This window comes from Pongo pygmaeus, chromosome 8 (genome assembly GCF_028885625.2).
Source record: "Pongo pygmaeus isolate AG05252 chromosome 8, NHGRI_mPonPyg2-v2.0_pri, whole genome shotgun sequence".
Classification (NCBI taxonomy): Eukaryota; Metazoa; Chordata; class Mammalia; order Primates; family Hominidae; genus Pongo; species Pongo pygmaeus.
The window spans coordinates 89,317,561-89,333,985 of record NC_072381.2 but is presented as its reverse complement, the minus strand read 5'-3'; the positions used below and the strand labels follow the sequence as shown (position 1 = coordinate 89,333,985).

General features: G+C 34.7%; 1 long non-coding RNA gene across 2 annotated transcripts in view; it reads left to right on the top strand.

The window, feature by feature from the left end:
- Positions 1 to 16,425, top strand: part of LOC129006135 (uncharacterized) — a 406,817-nt gene that overhangs the window by 296,224 nt on the left and 94,168 nt on the right. The window contains exon 1 of one of the 2 annotated variants that reach the window (XR_008491924.1): positions 15,225 to 15,424. The exons of the other annotated variant lie outside the window; for it this stretch is intronic. This is a non-coding gene — a long non-coding RNA (uncharacterized LOC129006135). Of the gene's footprint in view, positions 1 to 15,224; positions 15,425 to 16,425 lie in introns of those variants that run through there. 2 annotated transcript variants of the gene reach the window in all.

Genomic DNA, 16,425 nt, shown 5'->3' with positions numbered 1-16,425 from the left:
CTACTCAGGAGGCTGAGGCAGGGGAATCACTTGAACTTGGGAGGCAGAGATTGCAGTGAGCCAAGATCACACCACTGCACTCCAGCCTGGCAACAGAGTGAGACTGTGTCCAAAAAAAAAAAAAAAAATCCATTTACAAGGATGGTTTTAGTTAATATCATTAATGTTTCATCTTCCCTACCAAAATTAAACTGCTTCATAGTGTATCTAATTTAATTTGGCTGCTGCATAAATTATGCCTTATATTTTAATTAATGAACAAAATGTTTACTGTTTCATTAATAAAAATATGTCAAACAACATACCATTAGCTAATGAAAGAAAATCTCAATTGCTCTCAAATAGGTGTCATAGAAATTTTCTGAGTCTAAATGCAATATTTAGCACACCAGTTTTATTTTTCAAGTGCCAAAATCAGCCTCTTATTTAGTTTTTAGTAATTCCAAGAATGAAGATGATACAAAATATGGATTTGAATAGAATTCTTTTGGAATTTGTGTAAAACACCTCTTGGCTTCCATTCATATATTTATTCATTGAGTGTGTTTGTGTATGTTTGTATGAGAGAGAGAGAGAGAGAGAGAGAGAGAAAGAGGGATACTTTGGAGCATACAGCAAATAGAAAACCTTTTTCTATTACTGTTATAAAGACTGAGAGATACAAAAATAAAATAATATATATAATGTCAAAAATTGCTTTGAAAACAGTTACATAGGATACTAACTTCAAGAGTGACTGGAAGAGAAAGAGGTAGATTAGAAAAGCCAATTGAGCCAGAAAGTCAAGATGGGGTGAGGACTTGAGTGAGGATACTATTTGGCAATTACAAAATGGTTTTGTGTTTTACTGAGTTTTTGTTTGTATGTTAGTTAAACTTGTGTGTGTGTGTGTGTGTGTGTGTGTGTGTGTGTGTGTGTTTTCTTTGATGAGTGAAAGAGAACTGGAAAGGAAAGGAGAAAATAAAGAATATCAGTTTCTGTGTTGGGGGAGGGGTATGTGTGTGTATTTCCCCTCTGGTGACTTCTATGCCATCTGGCTTTCTGAAAAAAACATATCGAAGAGAATACATTTTCACTCAATTACATTAAAACAGGAGATAGTGACAATTAGGAATTATGCATGCAAATTTAGAAAAGACATATAGTAACCCTTCCTTATCTATAGGGGATATATTCTAAGACCCCAATAGATGACTGAAACCATGAATACTACCTATATATTATGTATTTTTCTATACACACATACCTATGATAAAGTTAAATTTATACATTAGACATAATAAGAGATTAACAAAAATAACTAATAATAAAATAGAAGAGTTATAACAATATATTATACTAAAAGTTATATAAATGTGGTCTCTCAAAATATCTTATTGTACTGGTACTCACCTTTTTCCTTCATGGGATGATGTGAAGTGATAAAATGTCTTCTTGATGAGATGAAGTAAGGTGAATAACATAGGCATTGTGACATAGCATTAGGTTACTATTGATTTCTGGCAACGCATCCAAAGGAGGATCATCTGCTTGGGTGATTCTGGATCATCCAGCCATGACATTGTCGATGGTTGGATGTCAGGAGCAGAGGATGATGACAACTAAAAAGCAGGTACCATATACTGCATGGATGTGCTGGACAAAGGGAGATTCATGCTGTGGGCATGATGGAGCAGAATAATGCAAGATTTTATCATGCTACTCAGAATGGCATGCAATTTAAAACATGAATCATTCATTTCTAGAATTTTCTGTTTAGTATTTTCAGACTGCTGTTGACCACTGGTAACTGAAATCACAGAAAGTAAAATCGCAGGCAAGGGGGAACTACAGTATAAAGAGGCTACATTTCAACTTTTGAAGAACAATTCTTCTATTTATCACTAATATATACTTAGTAATATCTTTTAAAACATTTGTAAAAATAGGGTTACCTTAGTTGAAAAAAAAGAGAGATAAATGGTAATAGAGTACATCATGTGATAGAGTAAATAAAGGAAAATAGTATATCTGTGAAAACCACAAGAATAAATTTTAAATCCCATATTAAATTGCTAAATCATCACCTTTTCTTTTTGTACGGTTTTTATTAACCTGGATGTATTCAATCAATTGAGAGATGAAATGATCTCTGATCACCACTTTGAAAACTCAGTGGTGGATTCGCCTTAGTGTAAGGCATGAATGGACCTCAGCAGTGCAGGAGATGGACCCTATCTGATACCTCTGCTGTCCTGCTTCACATCTGCTTGGCCTCACTTGATTCTAGCCTCACGCGCACGCAGTACATATTCATGTATGGACTTTTATTCGCTTCCTTCTATAAACATTTTACACAAGCACATTCTTTCAGCTTTCACTCTTTGTCCTGGGATTTCTCCCACACAGTGAATACCAATAGGAGGCCTCTTGGAAGGAAGTGAGTTAATTTCCTGGGGATAGCCCTCAACCAGTGGTAGCAAAAGGCCATGTAAAACAGACTTCTCCCTGCCTGCCTTATGTGGATAGTGCTCAAGGTCATTCTATCTGGTCTTCAGAAAATCCCTGGCCTTGTTTTGACCCTAAATGCACCCTTATGCTAATTTTTCTTCCTTGTTTTACTATACTCTGTTCTTCACGCCTATTCCCATGGAGCAACTTCCAAAGAAATCTCATATATACAAGTTTGTGAACAAGGTCCTGCTGCTGGGAAAACCTCAAGCCCCTCTCTCTCTCTCTCTCTCTCTCTCTCTCTCTCATATACACAACACACACACACACACACCCCATCCACCCATTAAAAGAAAAAATTCATTCAGTGGTTATTTTCTTACCATTTATGCTGCCCCTTAAATATTTTTTTCTTTTTTATTTCTTAAACATCACTATAGATGTGTCTATTCTGTTTCACATTTTAAAATTGAAACACGTTACATTTATTTTACTATGTGTTGGTGGATGATGAAAAAAATAAAGTCTAAATGATACCAAAACAACCAATCAGCCTAGTTACTTGGATCAAAATACTTCCTTGGTTCTATGATAATGAAAATGACAGTGGAACACTTTTTTAAAGAATAAATGCCCTCTCTTTTTCTTTATACCATCACCAATGCCTAGCATCGTGTTAAGCACAGAATAAAAAGGTATTTAGAACTTACTCTGTCCTAGGTGGTATATAGTTAATATCATTTAAAAATTCCTCACAATTTTTTTTGATGTGTGTAGTATTTTTATTCTTCTCATCCTCTTTGTACATCTGAGGCAGAGAGGCAAGGCACTTGCCCACATTTATACATCTCATGACTATGTGTTGAAGGAGTTGGCTATGATTGTCACTATGTAGTATGTCATTATGACATAATGTTTTTGAGAAGACATATCTACAATTAGAGTAGACACAATTTAAATATTTAAGAATGACTGCTTACCGAGTATGATATTTTTTGTATTAGCCAGATTAAGCCAGGAATAATGTTTCCCAGAAACCCTTTATATTAGTGATTCTGGTTTAGAGTTGGCTAAACAGAAACTTTTCTATGAGATTTGTAAGGTAAAATTCAAGTGGAAATCATCGCTCTCAGAAAGTTGTCACAGACGCTGTGACCAATGGAAGCAGAAGTGCGAGTAGATGCATGTTGTTTTCACTCTTTTAAACTCCCTTTATGCCCAGCTCTTTTCCCCGACAGCCCTTCTAATTCACCAGCAGTAGCCCAAGACCCATCATTAGATGGATAACTATAGCCTAAAGGACTTCCCTTCATAGTTCCACTTTGATTTCTGGCCATGTTTCCTTTCTCAGTCAACTGGCTGGTGATGCCTCTTATCATGCAACTCCCGCTTTCAAGTTTTCATTTCCCTGGCTCTTCCCACAATTTAATAAAATCGAATTCCTATAATCTCTTATCCTATTACTCACAGTGGTTCTGCTTCTCTGATTTAACTCAGTGATACACTTGTCAACATATATTTATCCAAGAAAAAAGTAAAGGTCTTGATCTTGTCCTCAAATAAAATATTTTTCATTTTGAAAATATAGTATTAACTAATCATTTTGGAAAAAATCAAAATGCAATATATGCATTTCCGTAATTGTATAATGGCTAACATTTGGAAGGTTGTATCACATGTTTATTATTTAATATTTAAATGATAATATTAATACTTAAGTGATAATATTATTTAATATTTAAATAATTATATTGTATTTAATATTAATCACATGTTTAATAATAAACATGCATCACATGTTTATTATATAATATTTAGCATATATTTCTGCATAAATGCTTTTCAATACTCACATTGCTTTGTGATATAGAAAAAGATCATGATGAATGAGATAAATGACTAATACTGATATTCAAAAGCTTTAAAATTGTAGTCACCAGGGAGCTTAAAACGCAACAAGACTATTTTAACAACCAATTAAAAAGAAGCACTCAACATTTCTAAGAAAAGCCTAAGTCGAGGAACACATTTATACACATCATGATTTAGGCTTATATGTACTTACTACAGAAAGGACTTTGTCAAGAATCACTGTACAATGTTAGCAACATGGTACCTTGTTTGAAATGACATACATTAAAAATAATAAAAGCAAATAAATCATTGATGGCCTTTGAAATTGTTTCCCTACAGATGAATAAAAATATAAATTAGAATCACAATAGTAGTTAATGGTTGTCATAATTATAATAAATATATACAAATATATGCAAATGCTGTACATATGTACATATATGTCATATATTTTATAAATTTATACTTGCGTATACCATTTTAAATATTTATTACTATGAAAACAATTTTTCATTTATGTTATTTCATGTGGTTGGATGTAGAGGCAAGAAAGGGACACACATCCAAACAAGTGAATAAAATTATGTCAGTTACATAGTTTATTTGATAAATGTCAAAATGAAGTTCTCAAATTATGTTTTTTGAACATGGGAAACATATTCAAAATAGATTGTGAGCACAGTTAAAAACAGTGACTTGTAGTTGAATACACATAGAAAAGCTGGATTATGAAAAGTTCAACAGATATCTTTACAAATACAGGTTTAATGTGCATATGAATTTGCATATTAGTTGGAGGAAATAGAGTACAGCATTTCCCAAGTTATTTGATCATAGCTTTTCTTTTGTAGTCATGTTCTACTAAATGTGATTTGGCTCATCTTGGTATAAAAAATAGAGGTAAATAATTTGCCCTCTACTATGATCGCATCTCCAAACCAAAGAAAATATTTTCGTCTTCTGTTAATAAAAATAACTAACTACAACTTATGTATTCTTATGTTTTGCAATTGCAAAAATAGTTTCCATTATGCAGCTAATTTTTCTTAATTTAAAAGTAATAATATGGCATGGAGGAAAAACTAAACATGGTTTATAAATGTTTGGATGATTAAAATTAAAACACTCCAGAACTGAGTGAGCAGATTTGTCAAGTCAAATTCTCAGCCTGTGTTTGCCTCTGTAACATATGAAGGCAGGGTAGTTATCACAACGGTCCCTAGGGTGCCCATTTAGAGATTGTATACCAGGGTACTCTCTGTCCATGCGTGGACTATACAATGCTCTCTGGCTGCATAGTTTTCACTTATGAAATGTGATCATTGCAGCCAGAAGTTAGAAACAGACTGAGATACAGGCTCTCCTCTAAGTCAATATTTTTCTTTCCAAAACTGAATCTTAAAATTGCTGACCAAAACATTTTCCCTTGTGGAGATGAAATTCAGGTTTATTAAAGCACCTAGGAGAACTATTCTAGTGACATAATATCATTTTCATATGTATATATGTGTGTGTGTATGTGTGTACATGAAATATATATAGGAAAATATATATAAACTTTGCTTAAAAGAAAAACGAATCAACTTTTCATAAATGCTATTTCATGTAACTTTCTAATTCAAAGCCACCTATGCTTGAATCTCGCAGAGAATGCTCCAGCACCAGGATGCTTAGTTTCCAGTGAAAAGAGAAACTGCAGGTAGAGCCCAATATACATTGTTAATTCTTTCCTATTTCTCTGAACCTTGATATACCTAGCTTTATTTTTTAAATATAATTTTTCTCCTTGTATAATATGGCATCTTGACATGTCTATGTTATAAGAAATAAATTTGCTTTTTTCTACTTCTCATCTCTCTTATTAAAAAGACAGCAATCACTCCTTTGATCAAAGTAATAGCAATGCAAAATATCTTTTCTTGAACTTCTTGTAATGGATCTGCAAGTTAACAAATGGGTATGGGTATAGTAACAAAAGATTCTGCCTTGATTGCACATTGCTTTCCCTCTTCTGTCTGATTTTAGGTTTAATTGTCACTCTCTTGGGTCTTTCATTTCTTTGAAAGGTGGTAAATTAGATTCCATAAATCTTAATCAAATTAAAATTACCCTAAAGTGTAATTAAAGCAATCTGAAAATGATTGCCTCTAAAAGACATCTTGGTATAATGGAAACAGTAGCAAGAGGAGGATTGTCTGGATTCAAATACTCTCTGAAAGATAAATTACAATATTTTGTAAAAGCCATTTTTTAATTACAGGGCCATCATTCATCATCTAGCAAACGATAGCTACTGACAACTTAATTAAAATGCCTAATAGACATTATAAAATTGCTTGTATGATCCCTTTTGTTTGAACTATGCTAGTTTAACAAGACATCCAAATGTCCATAAAAAAATTCTTAATATTCAAAATTCTTGTAACTCTATTAATTATGACTGTCTTATCAGTGACCCATTTACACTCACATTACCAGATTCTAAGACACCTGGACACTTCTAGCCTCTTCCATTAAAAAGTATTTCTCTACCACTCCTGCATGCATATGTATTTTTACTTCTGAAGATCTTTCAGACACACTCTCAAGCCCACAAAAATATAGTAAAAGATTTCCTGTAGAATATTTGTACATTTAATCCTCTACCCCGAAAATCTTTGTATTTCTGTCTTCCCAAGCAAAATTTTAATTCAGTGATTTCGTTTACCTTACATTTACATTTGTTCAATGTGATTTTTCTTTTGGGAGGAATTGGGTCGCATGGTATAAACCCAACCTCCTGAGAGGCTGGAGGCTGATATCAGTCATATGGGCAGCTAATCATGCTTATGCGATGGAATCTCTATAAAAACTGTAACATCAACGTTTGGATGAGCTTCTCTCGTTGGCAATACTCCCGGTGTGTTGTCACATATTCATACCAGTACAGTAAAACTGTGCTGACTCCATAAGGAAAGTGCAACGGGTAGCTGCATGTTTGATACCCTTTTAGACTCTGACCTACGTGTCTCTTGGTTGATTTTAATATTTTTTTCTTCTCCATGTAATAAACCATATATGTGACTATAACAGCTTTCAGTGAGTTCTATGGGTCATTTTAGTAAATTGTGAAACCTGAAGGTTGTTTCGAGTACTTCCCCAAACTTGCAACTGGTGTCAGAAGAAAAGTGGTCTTGCATGGACTGTTCACTCTAACTTTGCAGTTGGCTATATCATAGTAGTGAATATCTCATTTTACTTTATAGCACTGTTTTCTTTAAACGAGTATCTATTGGTAATTCTTGACTCATTACTTAACTGTATTTTTTCCTGATCTACATACTTACTAATTAATAAGACATACTTAAAGGACCAACATATGTAGACATTACATTAGGAAATCATGTGAGACTGTTGCCTATTGAGGATTGAAGATGGAATAGAGAGAATGAGGAAAATGATTAGTTATTGTTTGACAAACAATATTAGAAAAAAATAATTCAATGAAGAAACTGAAATTGCTTGAGAATGAATGTTTTCTTCACAAAAAATGAAATAAGGAAGAATTTAAAGCACTTAAAATTCCACATTGCAGTCTATCTCACAGACATAAATAAATAATAATCTGACTTCAAAATAGAAATTTCTATTCTATTTAGAAAGTATAAATTAGAGATATCTTGGAGTTTTACCCCAGGAAAAGCTGGTCAGGGGGGTTTACACAAAGCATGCAAATAATTATATGTCCCAGGCTTCAAGTTACAGAAGTTGCCAAGTTCCAAGTTTTTAGGTCTCAAAAAGATACTATGATGGTTTATCAGGCAATGAAGGGTTTATAAAACGAGAAAAGCATTTTGTCCAATAAGGAACATGTAACAAGTAGGAAAATTTTTCAGGTATTTATTTTTAAAAAAGAAAGAAAGATAAAAGTAATACTGGAAAGTGGAAGAACTGTCTGGGAAAAAAAATAATAAATTGTCTTTAAGTCTAGAACTGAGATACCGCAAAATAGTCTCACTTATTCAGTTTACTCTAAAGAACGTCTTTGTCAATGACTGAGTAATCTTTCTTACATCATTGAGATGTTTTATCTTTACACAGATATAGTTTCAGAATATGTAAAATAGCCTGAATGCTTTTGGAAGTTATAAAGAAATTCAGACATAATCTCTCATCTTGTCGCCTAAATTGTCCAATTTGTTGATAAACTGTCATTTCATTGGCATCTGTTCTTCCCACAAGTAAAGTGGAGCGCCATGTGTTTCTTAGATGTGATAGTTAAATTCCATGCTGAAGGCTTGTTTTCCAACTCTAAATGGATTTTAACTAGACCCATACTCAAAATCTCTAAGCTCCTATACTTTTCTCTTTCTTTTTCCCTAGCAAATGTAAAATAAACCTGAAAAGAAATGAGCTCATTATGCTTTTTTATCTGAAGTAAAAAGAACAGCAATACCACTCAAGCAGAAGCTGATTTTACAGCTTAGGGCATTTCTTTTAATGTTTCTTTGTATTTCTTCTGGAGTCCTTGTATATGAACTTGCCAAAATTCTTCAGTCTGAGTCAGCTCGCTGTTAAACTTTTAAGAAGCTCTGGTTATGACTAAAATTTTCCCTCAGATATAGAGACATATTTGGCATTGACATCTTAAATTGTTTCTGACTTGCCTTTAGTTTTTGCTGCTCACCAGCTTTACTACTAAGGGCTTCTTAAGTAGCTATTTCTTGTGACAAAACTGACTGTAATTTCATCCTTGATAAATGATCCTTTACTGATTTTTCTGTGTAGATGAGAAAGAAAATATATAGCCCAAACTTACCTAATATTCCTCTGGATTCTCATTGAACCATATTCTTTTGTATCTAGCAATTTTTACATTTGAAAGTAGGAACTTTTTGTAGAGTTTCTAAATTCTTTTTCAAAAATTGCATTATGAATTTCCAAGGGACCAAAGTATGATTAGTGTAAGATGATAAGGGTTTTAAGTAATATTTAAAATTTAATGTGGGTATTCAGAAAATTGAAGCCATTTTTCAGGCCCAATAAACTAGAGATAGACTTACTAAATAATATTAAAAACCATACTGTAATCGTTTTATTGTTAAGAAATATAAATTAATACTCTTAGAAATGATTTTTTCTGGCATCAAAAATTAATATTTGATAAATATTTATTAAATATCTACTGGTAGATGTGATCAAGAATTTATAAGTTATAGTTGATAAATATTATTAAATATCTACTGGTAGATGTGATCAGGAATTTATAAGTTACAGTATGTGAGACATTATCTCTGCTCTTAAAGAAGATATAACATGACTGAGATTAGACCAATACCTAAAAACAGGTGGTAAATAATGATAATTTTGATAGTAAGTTTACATAGAACTTACTATGTACCAGGTATATTTTAAGCACTTCAATTACATTATTTAATTTGATTATCACAAGTCTAGGTGTTATTATTATCCACACTTTAGAAAAGAGTCATCTGAAGAGTAAAGACACTAATTTTCTGAAGGCTTAACAGCTGTTAGGTGACAGGCTCAGATTTAAACCCCAGCAGCCTGGCTCCGGACTCTGTTCACTGCCTGAAAATTAAAAGACAATAACATTATTGACATTGGAGAGAAAGAACAAAATTGAAGAACATGATTTTAGGGCTTAGGAAAACCTAAGTTCTTGTGCTGACTCCACAGATTTTCAGCTGTTTGTCTTAACCTTACTGCTGTCTTACTTCCATCATTCATAAAATTTTAACAGCTAAAATTTCCTGAACACTTGCTGGAAATATCTACTGGTAGGTGTGATGAGAAACTTGCTGACACTTTTCTAAGGAACTTACATGCATTATCTCATCTCATACTTTCAATAAAATCATGAGTTAAAAACTGTTCATTTTGTTGCCATTTTAAAGATGAGGAAACTGAGGCCCTGACAGTTTAAATAATTTGCCTTAGGTCACATAACTAGTTTTGTTTCCCCGCTAGAGAATATGTCTCTACATTAAGACCGTGTATACCTCCATATACTGTCTTAATCACTATACTACAAAGCTCTAGTACAATGAAGATATAGAGATGCTTAAAACAATGTAGCTATTATTTATATTTTATATTACATATACATAATTTCAGGTGTGTGTGTGTATGTGTGTGTGTATATATGTGTGTGTGTGTGTGTATATATATATATATGTATATATTTGGAATATCAGTATGGGCAGAGCAACTTGAATGGAGAAATGAGACACGAGTAAGCCCTACATCTACCCAGGATTCAATTAATTTGTGGTGCAGCCTTTGATTAACTGAAAGGACTTAGAGTTCCAAACTCATCCTAGCCCCAAGCCACGGCCACCACAGTTTTGGTCTGAGTGAGGAAGACCTCTGCATTCTGTTGCTCAAGTCTCAGAGATAAAAAAGGGCTTCCTTGGGTTTTACTCATAAGGGATTGTGATAGAGAATCATAGTGTCACTGGAGTATGTTGGTAATCTCACTATGGTTTATGGTTTATGCTCAAGGGTAGAGTGATAAGTGGTGTTCAGCCAATTGTTGGGGGTGGATGGCTTTGGGATAGTGAGAAAGTGAGAAACATAATTTTTCTAAGAAAATTTTATTTCTTTCCCATGGCTGTTGCTTGGGAAAAATAGATTATAAAATCACTTGTTTTAAATTATTATTTATTTATTTTTGAGATGGAGTCTCGCTCTGTTGCCCAGGCTGGAGTGCAGTGGTGCCATCTCAGCTTACTGCAACCTCTGCCTCCCAGGTTCAAAAGATTCTCCTGCCTCAGCTTCCAGAATAGCTGGGACTACAGGTGCCCGCACCACCATGCCTGGTTAATTTTTGTATTTTTTAGTAGAGACGGGGTTTCACCATATTGTCCAGGCTGGTCTCAAACTCCTGACCTCGTCACCCACCTGCCTCAGCCTCCCAAAGTGCTGGGATTACAGCCGTGACCCACTGCATCCGGCCTTTGTTTTACATTATTAAATGCACTCTGTGTGTGTGTGTGTGTGTGTGTGTGTCTGTCTGTCTATTGATTTAGATGCTTGTCTGATTTGTTATAGAAAAATCATTTGTCTTAATTGCCAAGACACTCAGATTTGGAGTTTTAAGTTGCTGTTTAAGATGTCTGACTAACTGAAGACACCATTCTCTATCAAAGCCCAGGACATGTGGAAAGACCACATGCAAGTGCCCTGGTTTCCAAACGACAACCGTCATTAACCACCGGACATATAAGGAAGGGAGGAAGCCATCAGATCATATACCTCCCAGTTATTGCAGTATGCTGAGCAATTCAGTCTTCTCAGCTGACAAACAAATATCATGGGGCAAAGAAAGAAGCCATTGCTGCTGGGTCTTGTCTGAATTCCTGACCCATCGAATGTGTGAGTATAATAAAATGGTTGTTTTGAGCCACTAAACATGAATTCATTTGTTATATAGTAATAATAGTTGGAATAGATAGGCAATGCCAGATATGAGTAACATATAATAAAAACATTGATGAGATCAACAAATATAGTTCTGGAGTAAAAAAAGAAAAATCACAATAGGCACAAATTACAGAAAACACACTTGAAAATGTAATATTTTCATATATGTGTATATATGATACATATGTATATATACATACATATATGTGTATATATGATACATATGTGTATATACATACGTATATGTGTATATATGATACACATGTGTATATACATATATGTGTATATATGATACATATGTATATATACATACATATATGTGTATATATATACATACATATGTGTATATATGATACATATGTATATATACATACATATATGTGTATATATGATACATATGTATATATACATACATATATGTGTATATATGATACATATGTATATATACATACATATATGTGTATATATGATACATATGTATATATACATACGTGTATATATGATACATATGTATATATACATACGTGTATATATGATACATATGTATATATACATACGTGTATATATGATACATATGTATATATACATACATGTGTATATATGATACATATGTATATATACATATATGTGTATATATGATACATATGTATATACATACATATATGTGTATATATGATACATATGTATATATACATACATATATGTGTATATATGATACATATGTATATATACATATATGTGCATGATACATATGTATACATACACACATGTGTATGTATGTATATACACATATGTGTATATATGATGTTTATATATGCATATATACACATATACACACATATATGTATGTATGTATATATACATATGTATCTCATATATAGCATGGAATACTAGTCAGCCATAAAAAGGAATGAATTAATGGCATTCACAGCAACCTGAATGAGGTTTGAAATTATTATTCTAAGTGAAGTAATTCAGGAATGGAAAACCAAACATCACATGTTCTCACTTATAACTGAGAACTATGTTATGAGGATGCAAAGATATAAGAATGACAGAATAGACTTTGGGGATTCAGGCAGAAAGGGTGGAAAGTGGCTGAGGGATAAAAGACTACAAATTGGGTTCAGTGTATACTGCTTGGGTGATGGGTGGATAGGGTGCACCAAAATCTTACAGATCACCACTGAAGAACTTACTCATGTAACCAAATATCACCTGTTTGCCCAAAACCTATGGACATAAAAATATTTTTTTAAATGTCTATTTGTTCCAGGTATAGATTAAGTCTATTCTTTCTTTGTTTACTTTTTTTTGTCTTAATGACATGTCTAGTGCTGTCAGTGTAATATTGAAGTCCCCCACTATTATTGTTTTGCTCTGTATCTCATTTCTTAGGTCTAGTAGCAATTGTTTAATAAAGTTGGGAGCGCCAGTGTCAGGTGCATATATATTTAGAATTGTGATATTTTATTGGGCTAGTCGTTTTATCATTATATAATGTCCCTCTTTGTCTTTTTTTTACTGTTGTTGCTTTAAAGTGTGTTTTGTTCTGATATAAGACTAGCTACTCCTGCCCACTTTTGGTGTCCATCTGCGTGGAATATCTTTTCAACCCTCTCACCTTAAGTTTATGTGAGTTCTTATTTGTTAGGTGAGTCTCTTGAAGGCAGCAGATACTTGGTTGGCCAAATCATCCATTCTGCCATTCTCTTTTTTAAGTGGAGCATTTAGGCCATTTACATTCAACATTAGTATTGAAATGTGAGGGACTATTCTATTTATCTCACTAGTTATTGCCTTTTTTAAAAATGTGTTATTGTATTTTAGGTCCTGTGAGATTTATGCTTTAAGGGAGTTCTATTGTGGTGTATTTCAAGGATTTGTTTCAAGATTTAGAGCTGCTTTTAATAGTTCTTGTCGTGCTGACTTGGTACTAGTGAATTCTCTCAGCATTTGTTTTTTTGAAAAAGATTGTATCTTTCCTTCATTTATGAAGTGTAGTTTCTGGATACAAAATTCTTGGCTGATAATCGTTTTGTTTAAGGAGGCTGAAGATAGGGCCCCAGTTCCTTTTAGCTTGTAGGGTTTCTGCTGAGAAATCTGCTGTTAATCTGATAGGTTTTCTTTTATAGGTTACCTGGTGCTTTTACCTCACAGATCTTAAGATTCTTTCCTTCAACTTGACTTCAGGTAACCTGGTGACTATGTGCCTATGCAATGATCTTTTTGTGAAGAATTTTCTGGATCTTCTTTGAACTTCTTATATTTAGATGTCTAGATCTCCAGGAAGGCCAGAGACGTTTTTCTTGATTTCCTCAAATATGTTTTCCAAACTTTTACATGTCTCTTTTTACTCAGAACACCAATTATTCTTTTTCTTTTTTTCAGTAGAAGTACTGTTTATTATAGACAATTTTTTAAAATCATGGGATCCACATTCATACAGTTACATGTGACATTGCCTGAACTCAAATCCTCGTATAATATGCCTTCTTTTATTACATACTACACTACTGTACCTCTAACCAGACAAGAATATGCTAAACGGCACCTGATAGCTGCCAGCAAATTAAAAATATCCTGTATCTGTCATTTCTTATAATTCCAATAAGAATTTTCAATCTAACTTCCTAACATCTCAGTAAAGCTTTTTCTTTCTTTTTTTTTTTTTTTTTTTTTTAATTATACTTTGAGTTCTGGGATACATGGGCAGAATGTGCAGGTTTGTTACATAGATATACATGTGCCATGGTGGTTTGCTGTACCCACCAACTTGTCATCTAGGTTTTAAGCCCCTCTTGCATTAGGGGCTTATGCTCTCCCTCCCCTTGCCCCTCACCCACCAACAGGCCCCAGTGTGTGATGTTCTCCTCCCTGTGTCCACGTGTTCTCATTTTTCAACTCCCACCTCTGAGTGAGAACATGCGGGAAACACCAATTATTCTCAGTTTTAGTCATTTAGTCATTTAACATAACCCCAAACTTGGAGGCTTTGTTCATTTATTAAAAATCTTTTTTCTTTGTCTTTGTTGTATTGGGTTAATTTCAAAGCCTTCTCTATGGGCTCTGAAGTTTTTCTTCTACTTGTTTGATTCTATTGCTGAGACTTTCCAGTGTCTTTTGCATTTCTCTAAGTGTGTCCTTCATTTCCAAAGGTGTGACTGTTTTTTATTTATGCTGTCAATTTCTCTGGAGATTTTTCTGTCTATATTCTATATTATTATTCTTTTTTTATTTCTTTAAATTGGTATTCACCTTTCTTTGGTGCCTTCTTGAGTAGCTTAATAATTGGCCTTCTGAATTCTTTTTTTGGCAATTCAGAGATTTCTTTTTGGTTTGGATTCATTGCTTGTGAGGTAATGTGATCTTTTGCGGGTGTTAAACCTTGTTTTGTCATATTACCAGAATTGTTTTTCTGGTTCTTTCTCATTTGGGTAGGCTACGTCAGAGGGAAGATCTGGGACTCAAGGGCTGTTGTTCAAGTTCTTTTGTCCTGCTGGGTGCTCCCTTGACATAGTGTTCTCTCCCTTCCCCTGGAAATGGGGCTTTCTGAGACACAAAGTGCAGTGATTGTTATTTCTCTTCTGGGTCTAGCCACTCAGCAGAACTTCTGTCCTCCTGGCTGGTACTGGAGAGTGTCTGCAAAGAATCCTGTGTTGTGATCCATCTTCAGGTCTCTCAGTCGTGGACACCAGCACCTGCTCTGGTGGAGGTAAAAGGGGAGTGAAGTGGACTCTGTATGGGTCCTAGGTCATAGTTTTGTTGGCCTCCATCCAGGAGGTGGTGCTTTCAAGAGAGCATCAGTTGCAGTAGTATAGTGGGGATATAAGCTAGCCCTAGGGTCTCCTGGATAAGTATTCAGGTTTCTTAGGTGGTGGATGGGGCCTTAAAGCTCTCCAGAGATTATGTCCTTTGATTTTGACTACCAGGGTAGGGGCAGGGTTAGGGGTGTTGGATCTCAGACCCTCCTTTGGCAAGGCTGCTGAGGCTGCCCTGGGAAATGGGGGAGTGGTTCTCAGGGTGATTAAGTTACCTTACCAGGAGGATTATGACCGCCTCTCCTGCATCATACAGGTCACCTGGGAAGTGAGGGAAAGCCAGCAGTGACAGACCTCACCCAGCTCCTACACAGCCCAAAAGGCTAGCCTCACTCTTATGGTGCTCCCCCAGCAGCACTGAGTTTATTTCCTGGCAGCCAGTCAGCAGGGCTGAGAATTTGCCCCAGGCTATAAGACCACCCCACTGAGAAAGCAAGCAGAACTTTCAGGTTCCTTGCCCCCCTACCTGCCATGGCTTTTGTGTTTGTATCTGTACTCCCAGTTCGCCCCCTCCCCCTGATTCTGTCCAGGAAACTTTGAGTTCAGTCAGAATTGTTACAAAGCTCAGCTGGAAGTTTCCTTCTCCCTGTGGTCTTTCCCTAATTCCACTGGCAGCCCTCCGCAAGGACATCTGCAGGACAAAGTCAGGAATGGCTTTGCTGGGGACCAAGAGTGCCCACAGGGCTGTTTCTGCTGCTTCCTCTACCCCTATATTTTATCCAGCTCTCTAAATTCATCTCAGCTCCAGATAAGATCTTTCTTCCGTGATCTGACCCTTCAGATTCCCCAGTGAAAATGTGTGTTTTCGTGGGCAGGTGATTCCCCTCTCACATTTTGGACATTCAGTTTTTCAGCTGTCTCACAGATCCTGCAGTAGCCAGCCACTTCCTTCAAA